General features: G+C 34.6%; 1 protein-coding gene across 1 annotated transcript in view; it reads right to left on the reverse strand.

The window, feature by feature from the left end:
- LOC126888190 (protein Spindly-like) overlaps positions 1–384 on the reverse strand; it is an 86,431-nt gene extending 86,047 nt beyond the window's left edge. The window contains exon 1 of the mRNA XM_050656243.1: positions 221–384. The gene's annotated coding sequence lies outside the window, so the exon portion shown is untranslated. The remainder of the gene's footprint in view (positions 1–220) is intronic.
- Positions 385–9,882: the final 9,498 nt, after the last annotated feature.

A 9,882-nucleotide genomic window follows, 5' to 3' on the forward strand; every position in this document is an offset into this window, starting at 1 on the left:
ACTGTGGTTGCGAAATAGACGTAGGTAACTTTAATACAAGTAAAATACAAAAACATACATACTTACTTTGATCAAAAGAAAAAAACTTACTTCCAACAAATACCAACACCAAACTGATATAATTATCAAAAAATAGAAATAATTAATTAAAATAGGTTTGAAAAAAGTAAGCAGTAAAATTTGAAAAAAAAAACGTGCAAGTAAATTAAATTGTACCTACCTTGGCTTACTTTTAAATTCGCTTTATGTTCGTTTATTATGAAAAGCTCGAAGAACAGTACACTCGTAAGATAAAATGTGAAAAATACCTAACAATTTACAGATCTTTTTTAAAAACAATACAACACAAACTTTCAAACTTTAAATTAAAAAAGATCGTTAGTAATTAACTGTCACTGTCAATAGTTGTCAACGAATGAATGACAATTTACATGTCACTTTCTTCTTTACAGTGGTCTCTGATTTTCATACCTGTTCAGATAAATCATATGGGTGGTACAGTATAACTTAAGGGCCGTTTGCACCGACTATATTAAGGCTAGCTTAAGATTAAGGCCCGTTTAAAGTAAATATATTCGCTGCACCGTATGTCAAACTCGATTTAAACCTCACTTAATTTAAGCCGCCAAATTCGGCGGCTTAAGAAAACTTAAATTAAGGGCCGGTACTTTATGTCCCGGTTAAACCTCGGTTAGCTAACCGGGGTTTAATCGGGACAGAAAAGTACCTCATAGGGCCTCTTGCGTTGTAATAAAAGCAATTCGATGGCTTAGTGTGAAAACCTCGTATCTCATTAAATTACAATTTTACAGGAGAGGCAAAAAACTTATTTTCTGCATAATATAGCCTAAAAACAAAAATTACTGCTACATATTTTTAATTCGAGCACATTGAGACAAATATCTGATATTGGCCTAGAGCTAGAAGTGTTAAATGTTGCTATTAAGTTGGAAATACAAATATTAACTATGAAAAACATGTAAATATCCTTGCAGTACATAGAGCCTTTGCCCAAGTAACTATGATAACCTCGTATATCTTGATATACGTGTTTTTCATCTTAAATGAGGTTGTGTTTATTATTATTTACAAGGTTTTCATTTTTCATAGCTTATTGCACACCTCCAAATACTAGGTTGATACAGTACAAATCTTTTGATTTAAGGTTCATAAAATGTTTCTGTACGCAGGACTACCTTTTACTGTTTACAAAAAACATTTTTCCAAGTCGAATCTCTCAAACAAATACTCCAAATTAGATACTAAAGTCTTGGTTATAAATATACGTGGTATTCACACTAAATCAAGAGAGCAATTGATATACGTGGTTTCTTTTTTCGGCTGTAGAAAATAGTCTAGTATATTTGGATTTATTTTAACAGTTGTAAATCGTGAGATACAAGGTTTTCAAACTAAAACCACCAAAATGTCATTTTCGAAAAAAAAATGAGATACGAGGTTTTCACACTAAGCCATCGAATTATAATTATTATTATAATTATTTATGAATATAATAATAAGTATAATTGCGTTTATGTCTATGTTATGCATATATTTCTGTCCCGATTAAACCCCGGTTTACTAACCGGCTGTTAACGGAGACATAAAGTACCGGGCCTAAGTGAGGTTTAAATCATGTTTAAATTGAGTTTGACATAGGGTGAAACAAAAATATTTACTTTAAGAGGGTCTTAATCTTAAGCTAGCCTAGTCGGTGTAAACGGCCCTAAATCACCTTTATATTTACGAGTACTCTATCCGAGTTACTATCGGGCCTACTCTACTCGGAGTGCATATAGGCACCAAACACCCCGAAGGTTCACTTTAATAAATTTACATTGTTTAGCTGTCAGACAGATTCTGTGATCTGTCTTTTATTTGTTGTATTTATCCCATATCTCATGCGCATGCCAACTCACAAAGACATAGAAGAATAAGATTGGATAATGGTCGGCAGTTATCCCTGAGAAAAAGTTTGTGTCTTTGTTGTATTTTTCCCATGCCAACTCAAAATTGCCTATAAACTTGCAAACCTATAAGAAAAAACGAACAAATTGGCCAAACTACAAAAGAATAGTAAGTGAAACTATTGGTGCAATACCAACAATAAATACAAAAGAAGAACTAGAGGAATGCGTTAAACATCTAGAAAAAAACGATACAAAACGCTATCGAGGCCAGCACCACAGAAGAAAAAACTCCAACAACAAAAGGAAGATTCAGGGAAATCAGAAATGAGCTGAAAGAACTGATAAACGAGAAAAACAGGAAAAGAAGAAGAGCCAACAGAACAAGAAACCCAGAGGACAAAAGAATTGCTAATGAACTGAATAGGGAAGTCAAAAAACAATTAGACGATCATCGAAATGAAAACTGGGACAACTATATCCAGCAACTAAACCCAAATAAATCCGCGTTCTGGAAGCTATCTAAAATACTAAGAAAAGATAAAAAACCAATCCCTCCTTTACACGGTGAAAATGGAATTGTGTACACAGAAGAAGACAAAGCGGAAGTAATGAAAAACACGCTAGAAAGAGAATGTAGGGAAAACTATCATCCCGATGAAGATCTAGACTTCACAGAAGAAGTCGAACGAAGATGTAGAATTCTAAAAAGAAGAAAGGGCATTATATGTATTACATACACCTCCCCTGAAGAGGTCAGACAGCTGATCAGGCGTACTAATGCTAAAAAAGCTCCAGGACCGGACAAGATTACAAACAGAGCTCTGAAAAATCTGCCAGGAAAAGCAATAGTGTACATAACAAATTTAATAAACAACATCTTAAGACTAAGACATTTTCCTGACAGATGGAAAGAGGCTCACGTAATCATGATTGAAAAACCAGGAAAAAATGGTATATTTCCACAGAATTATCGACCGATAAGCTTATTATCAGCATTAAGCAAAATCGCAGAGCGGGTCATATTAGTTAGGCTAAAAGAAGAATCTGAAGCAATCGGAACAATACCTGAAGCACAGTTCGGATTCAGATCCGAGCACTCGTGTGAACTTCAAGTGAAGAGGTTAACAGAATATATCACGAAAGGGTTCAACGAAAAGAAATATACAGCGGCCGCCTTTCTAGACGTCAGTAAAGCATTTGACAGGGTCTGGCACGACGGCCTGCTGTATAAAATGAACCAATATGGTTATAGTGAGGCGATGACGTGTCTTCTCTCGTCATACCTAGCCAACAGGAGGTTCAGAGTTCGGATAGGGCCAACCCTGTCCGAAGTTGGGACTATGGAGGCTGGTGTGCCACAGGGGGCAGTGTTGTTGCCATATCTATATACCATATATACGGCAGACATCCCAACTGAACCCAGATCGTTGCTAAGTCTATACGCAGATGATACAGCGATAGCTTTTAGCAGTACCCACCCAGATTTTGCAACAAGACATCTACAAAGAGCTCTTGACGAACTACAAGAATGGTGTGTGCAGTGGAAAATAGCTGTCAATCCTGACAAATCACAGGCCGTTATGTACCAAAAAAGAAGAGGCAGACCAAATGAGGTACTATCCCTATTTGATATCCAAATTGAATGGTCAAATCAAGCCAAATACCTAGGCGTAATGTTGGACAAAAGGCTGACCTTTACAGAACACGTAAAACAAACGGTCAACAAAGCTAAAGCCCTTAGGAGTCAACTGTCATCGCTAATAGGTCGAAAGAGTAAACTGAGATTTAAGACAAAGATTAGGATGGCCAATTGTATAATTTTGCCAACACTAACATACGCCTCAGCCGCATGGGGGCACACGTGTAAAACCAACAAGAAAAAAATACAAACCATCCAAAATCACATGATCAGGGAAGCTCTGAATATACCTACATATGTCCCATTAAGATACGTATTTGGACATATGCAACAAAAGAAAGTCCTGAGAATGATAGACGAAAGAGCACATGAAATATTTAATAATATCAGAAACCATCCTAGAGAATTGACTAACTACGACGAAAACCAAAGAACGGTACATAGACGGCCTAGACAGCAGTTAGCTGGATATAGAGGAAACCCTTAAGAATGAAAAATTGAGATAACCACAGAATATCGAAACACAAATGTCGCCCTTCAGGCACTAAGTACCCTTCAGGTAGGTCAAATGGACCATAGCCGCGGAATGTGAGCATCAAGGTCACGTACCGACAGACGTGGGCTTGATGGCCACACCTTTCGGGCGCTCAGCCGTCGAGGAGAACAAAATTTATTTTGCCAATTCGCCGGCTGAGTGACCGAGCACACACGGTCTGGACAGCAAGACACCGATTTAGATTGGTGCCTTGATGTTCGGAACACATTTTTTTTAGGACACAAGTCCAAAGTAAAGTAAAAAATTAACTTAGTCATTAATAGGGAGAGAAGCTCTTCTAGCTACCCCTAAAACCAGGTGGCTTAACCACATGAAGTAATACAAAGGATGTCCCATTACCCAGGGCATCCAAAGTAACATTAAGATCAACGCCTCCCCATTCGGTATGTCCTTCGATGGGGAGGGGTGGAGGTATAGCTTGGGGGTCAGATAGGTACCACTCCATTACGGGGTGTGACCGGTTTGATCTTCGGACATGTGGGTTCCACTTTTCCATTGGAACACACATGTTCCCCGGGGCTGGGGTTGATACGAGCATGTGTGTGTGTGTGTATAAACTAAAAAAGACATAGAAGAATAAGATTGTATAATGGTCGGCAGTTACCCCTGAGAAAAAAGTTTGTGTCTTTGTTGTATTTTCCCATGCCAACTCAAAATTGCCAGCAAACTCAAAAAAAGGAGAAGAATAAGATTGTGTAATGGTCGGCAGTTGCTCCTGAGTGCAAAAGTTTGTGTCTTTGTTGTATTTGTCCCTTGCCAACTCAAAATTGCCAGTAAACTCAAAAAAAGGAGAAGAATAAGATTGTGTAGTGGTCGGCATAGTTGCTCCTCAGTGCAAAAGTTTGTGTCTTTGTTGTATTTGTCCCATGCAAATTCAAAATTGCCAGTAAACTCAAAAAAGTAGAAGAATAAGATTGTGTAATGGTCGGTAGTTGACCCTAAAAGCAAAAAGTTTGTGTCTTTGTTGTATTTGTCCCATGCCAACTCAAAATTGCCAGTGAACTAAAAAAGAAGTAGAAGAATAAGATTGTGTAGTAGTCGGCAGTTGCCCCTGAGAGAAAAAAGTTTTTTTTTTTAAATGGCTTTGGCAGAGCCAATTAGCCAGACTTGTTTGTGATTGATTGCAGATTCATAGTCATAAATTTCTTATAAACATAAGTACATTCTACAATATTATTTTTATAGATACATTGGTACATTGTGTAGCTTTTTTTTAATTATTTTACTGTTTTTTTAATATATATTTTAATTTGTGCGAAACACTTTTTTTTACTTCTTTTTTTTTATTCTTTTTTATTTTTGTTTCTTTTTTTTTATTTATTATTTTTTTGTTATTATTTTATTATGTGTTTTTTTATATATTATCTTTTTTTAATTTTTTCAAACCACATTAACAAATTATGCCTATTATATTACGTTTACAACTTGTATTTACATAATTTAACATGTTTATAAATGAGATGAAGAATTTCCATATCATTTGTAAATATTAAAGTATTAAGGTTTATTGGGAAAAACATTTTAAATCTTTTAATTCCTTATAAAGGTCGTTTATGTTATTTATGTTTAAATGACATTCTAATATGACATGTGTTAGATCTCCGATTTTGCCACAAGTACAATTGGGAGTATCTGACAAGCCGATTCCATGCATGTAATATGGCGTAAGAGCATGATTGGCTCTCAGCCGATTAATGGTCTTTATAAAATGTCTGTTATATTCTGTGTAAAACCATCTTTTTGAGAATATCCTAGGGTTACAATGAGCAAAATTTGAGCCAGTATTACATTCTCTGTAATGCAATTGCCAATTAATTTTAAGTTTTTGTCTGCTAAAAGTATCAATATCTGAAGCTGGAATTAAATTTTTGTTTATTTTTTCTCCGATTACATAAGCTGATTTAGCAAAATTGTCAACTATTTCATTGCCTTTTATTCCCGAATGACCCTTAATCCAAGCAATTGTTACATTTACTCCTAATTGTGTAATTTCAAACAGAGTTTTAAGTATATTCAATTCAATGTGGTTTATGTGTTTGACTGTTTGAATGTTACTTAATCTGTCCACCACGCTTTTACTGTCAGTAAATATAACATAATTACTAGTTGGATTCAGTAGTACATACTGAACAGCAAACATTACTGCTATCATTTCTGCTGTGTATATTGAGCATTCAATGGGTAGGCTATATTGATGATGGTAATTTTTATTTTCGTGGAATACTGCACAGCCCGTTCCATTTGCGTCTTTTGACCCATCGGTAAATATGTACTGAAAATTTGACCATTTTTCTCTAATAAGTATATCAAACATATTTGGCGGTAAATGTGAGTTTAAATAACATGTTTTAACCTTGTTAGAAAATAATGTTTTTGTCATTGCACTGTAGTAAGGCGGAATTTGGCTTTTATAGATAACTTTACTCTACTTTACCGTACTTAGATAACTTTCTACCAAAGGTATAGATTTTTTAGTTCTCCAGTACCTATGAGTGAGGTCTAAAACGGATAGCTCATGTAGATCTTGAAGGTATTTACATTTTTTGGACAGAATTCGAGTTGTAAATTTATCACTGAGAAATTGGCGGCGTAAATGCAATGGAGGTCCCACTGCTTCATTTTCCATTATTTGGACTGGAGTGGATTTTAAATAACCTAGGCATAATCTTAAGCATTTATTTTTTTGAATTTCAAGTTTATTTAGAAGTGTATTGGTCGCTGATCCAAATAAATGACAGCTATAGTCGAGAATGGGTCTGATCATGTTACGGTAAAACATCAAAGCAATATTTGGGTCTGCTCCCCAATTTGTTTTACAGAAAGCTCTTAAAATATTTATTGAGTTTTCTGATTTTTTAACAATATGATGAATGTGATCTTTCCAAGACAATTTCCTGTTTAGATAGGTACCAAGATACTTAACACAGCTTTTAATTGGAAAATTAAATTTTCCAACGTTAAGATTGCCTTGTGGAACTCTACGCTTTTTTGTAAAGTAACACACCTCAGTTTTTGTGTCAGAAATTGATAATCCTACTTCTTCGTAGCACTGATTTACGATTTCTAATGCGACTTTTAAATTATCCTCACATCTACTTAACAATTTTCCTTCTGTATATAAAACAACATCATCAGCATATTGAGGAATTTTTGTATTGTTGGGTATACTAACTTAAAGATCTATGTTGTACAGGATGTATAAAATCGGGCTTAAAATACTCCCCTGTGGCAATCCAATATTAGTTAGTCGAGGATATGAAAATTCATCATTATTAATTTTTAAATAAGTTAATCTGTTGGAATATAAAGATTTTAAAAAGAGAGTAAATGAATTAGGGATTCCAATATACAACATTTTTTTGTAAAGAATGTCTAAATTAACATTATCAAAAGCAGCGGAAATGTCAAGGAACGCAGCTGCTGTAGACTTATTTCTTGTAAAGTTAAGTTGAATTGACGTAACTAGAGCTGCAGTTGCATCTTGAGTAGACTAAGCCCCGTATTCATAGTCGGTACTCAAGTATGAGTCGATGCTTAAGGTCGACCTTGAAAAAATTTGTATACAAATTTGTATAAGAATTTGTTTAAGGTCGACCTTAAGCATCGACTCAGACTTGAGTACCGACTATGAATACGGGCACTAACTTGCGAAAACCTTATTGGGATCTTGGAAGTATACCATCGTGTTCTAACCAATGTTCAAATCTATTTTTAATTATTCTTTCGAATGTTTTTAAAAGACATGAAGACAAGGAGATAGGTCGGTAAGAGAGAAAAAAGTTAAATGTCGTTGAAAAAAAAGTTTAGTTGTTGTATTTGTCCCATGCCAACTCAAAATTTCTACTAAATCAAAGAAGAAAAAGAAGATTGTGTATTAATAGACAGTTGCACCTAGCGTGAAGTTTTTTTATCTTGTCATGTTTGTCCCACACCAACCAAAATTGCCAGTTAACTAAAGAAGAAGAAGAAGAAAATTGTACAATGTTCTAACTCCAAATTGTAAATAAATAAGGGATTTTTTCGTTATTCCGCGACGATGAGCTGGCCAAATACCCACGTAGGTGGAGGTCAATAAACTAAAGGAGAAGAAGAAGACAAAGATTCTGTGACCTTGCGCCATTTTTTCGGGCAAGGGGTCAGATCCGGCTTTGCTTAAATAGATGTTGCAGCACCGGTCTTGATTTTTCAAATAAGTGTAGCGAATAAAATTTATTTATTTTAAACTTTTTAAATTTAAAACTAATAAATCGCGAAATAGCGGTAAAAAATCACTTAGGGGTTGATACCACATTAAAATTAGTACAGTTATTTACTAAAAATGCAGGGAAACGAGAAACGACCGTGCGCGAGTCGCGGAGAAATATTGCAGCTATCTTAAATAATTCATATTGTCAATTGAAATTGGTCAAATTGACGTTTATTTCATACCTTCTGTCATTGAAGCAGAAAAATTATATATTGCTCCACAATATTGATATGATATGCAATTATTATATAAAGGTAGATTTAATTAATTGTATTTTGCTTGCAGTACTGCATTTTAATAACTAATTTTATTTACAACATACAATTGTTTAAATTTGCATAACATAACCTGCATCTTATTTTTTCTTCTTATTATTTTTTTGGACTATGGCCTTGACAATTATCCAACAACCAGGACTAATATAATTGGCCAATATAATTAAAAGTGCGAATAAAAGTACATAGCGTAGAAATAGAGGTCGCTTTGCCGAACTTGCACGGTCCCAATAGACCTCTCATATCAGTGTGCTTGTTAACATTTTTTATGGATCTTCTCCTAATGGAAATGTTGTATATGGATAACATAAATACCTCATGTGTTGCATGCTCGACTTATAGTAAGAAAATTGGTGAGTCGTTAGAGGATATCTCAAGGAACAAAGGTGACGTGGTGCCAACTTGCGCTTTTACCCTGGGGTGGATGCCACCCCTTTTCGGGGGTGAAAATTATTTTATTAAAAATAATACCGGTCGATAAAGTCGATAGAGCGACAAATGCTAATCAAAATTTGTTCTATAAAGTTATTAAAATATATCAAAACTTTTTAAGTTATTAAAGATCAAAGATTTTAATTTTTCGTGAGAAAAATGCATGTCCTTAACCGATTTTTCACAGATAACTCAAAAACTATAAGTTTTTACAAAAAAAATTATTACCAAAATTGAAGCTAATAAAAAATGAAATAAAGTCCTTACTAGAAAACCTTTTAATGTTAACTAAAATTGAGTTATAGCTAATTGAATGTATATTTTTTCGGCAAATCTAAGTATACAAGCTTAAATAACTGGACAATGATGCAATTTATAACAAAAACTTATTAAACATTTGTCAAAGTACTTAGAAATATCTATCAAATGAGCTCCTGAACGAGTCGATAGCATTAACCTTCTAGTGCCCGAGTTTCTTTAGTACCACTACCAAATATCACGCTAAACTGAAAATTATAGGGTAAAAATCTGTCTGATCGCCCAAACTTTTAAAAGCTGGATGATTATCCGATCTAGTCCAGAGGCTGGTTTGAGTATTGCAGCTATAAAATACTTAAATAGTAAGCCTGGAAACTTTTATTACGGTCCGCCTTGAGGCGGACTAGGGCACTAGAGGGTTATAATGCATGCTCCACTAATTTTTCAAAATTTATCTTTTAAAAATTCTTCCAAAAAATGTTATTCAATTAGTGATCAAGCATGTTCAAGATGTTCAAGCAGTGATCTTACATAGCGAAGGACTTAGCTACCATGCCATCGGCTCC

Source organism: Diabrotica virgifera, chromosome 7 (assembly GCF_917563875.1).
Source record: "Diabrotica virgifera virgifera chromosome 7, PGI_DIABVI_V3a".
In the NCBI taxonomy this organism is placed as follows: domain Eukaryota; kingdom Metazoa; phylum Arthropoda; class Insecta; order Coleoptera; family Chrysomelidae; genus Diabrotica; species Diabrotica virgifera.